General features: G+C 38.5%; 1 protein-coding gene across 1 annotated transcript in view; it reads right to left on the minus strand.

Annotated features, from left to right (window-relative positions):
- The window catches only part of Abce1 (ATP binding cassette subfamily E member 1), a 30,904-nt gene that overhangs the window by 10,323 nt on the left and 19,278 nt on the right, over positions 1–1,303 (minus strand). The window lies entirely within an intron of this gene.

The following is a 1,303-nucleotide window of genomic DNA, read 5'->3' on the forward strand; positions in this document are numbered from 1 at the left end:
TTTTTTGTACTGGGACTTGAACTCAGGAGCTTGTGACAGCCAGACAAGTACTTGTTCCACTGAGCTAAATCCCTGGCCCTAAAACATACATTTTTTTGGACTGAATTATTTTTCTTTGAAGCAACTTACGTTTTAGGTTCAGACATGATTGATGAACTGAAGTATGATAAGTGATAACCTTACGCTTTGGAGTTACTTCAATTTATTACCTTTTTTTCCCAAGATAACTGAAATGTAGACCATAAATTCTATAGTTTTTTATAAAACTGAATAAGGAGATAACTTACTTAATATTTTTCTGACTTCATCATATAATCATCATTATCTAGGCAGATTATAATAAATGCAAGAAAACTAACTGATCTCCCCAATTGTAAGATTCAGAATGGCAAACACACTGAGAAAAAAGTGTTACTTGAGAAAAAAAAAAGAAAGGAAAAAAAAAAAAAAAAAAAAAAAAAGAAAGCACTCTTTAGCACCTCTTATACATATAAGTGAAATAAGGGAAAGAGAGACCAGTAGTTGGTTTTAGAAGGTCTGGCTTTCATCTGGAATTGAGAGCCACATCAGGGGCTGTGTCTTCAGACTAGAATATAGGTATACACAAACCTTGCTGATAGAATGCTGAAGCATTTGTTTTACCAAAATCAGCAGGCTTTTTTTTATTATTTAGTACAGGGTCTGCAGGGTCTCGCTACACAGATTGGGCTCATATAATTCTGTTTCTAGCCTCCCAAGAGCTGGGATGACAGGTGTGTGCCACCACGCTAGTCTCAATCTCTGGCTCAGTTCACCCCTAGGGCAGGGCCAGCACAGCATGCTGGGGATCAAACCCCAGCCCCCAAGTCTGCCTAAGTAGGCATTTCAATCCGCTGAACTATCTGGCCAGTCCTTTAGCAGGCTTTTTAATCTTAAAACTATTTAAGCCATACATGTAAAAAAAAATTAAGGCCAAAAACTACACAAAAATAAATGAAGGAACCCATTTAGTAGCCCACATGCTTAGTCTGTCAGTTTAGGAAATAAAGGTTCAAAGAAGTAACTTTGCTCAAAAACATAGCAACTCAGCTGGAGTGAAGGGCGAAGTTTTAGCTCAGTTTCCAGTACCCCATACCCCAAAGCCAAGAAAACAAGAATACTATAATCACTTTTACAGTTCACAGTGAGCTTTTTTACATGCTGTTAATTTTTCTTTCAATCTGAAAGGAAAGCAGAGACTGAGACTGGGTCCTGGGGCCAGGATGGCATGTGGTACTAGGGATAGAACCCAGGTCCTTGTACTTGCCAGGCTGGTGCTTAGACC

Source organism: Octodon degus, unplaced genomic scaffold (assembly GCF_000260255.1).
Source record: "Octodon degus isolate 3935 unplaced genomic scaffold, OctDeg1.0 scaffold00227, whole genome shotgun sequence".
Lineage (NCBI taxonomy): Eukaryota > Metazoa > Chordata > Mammalia > Rodentia > Octodontidae > Octodon > Octodon degus.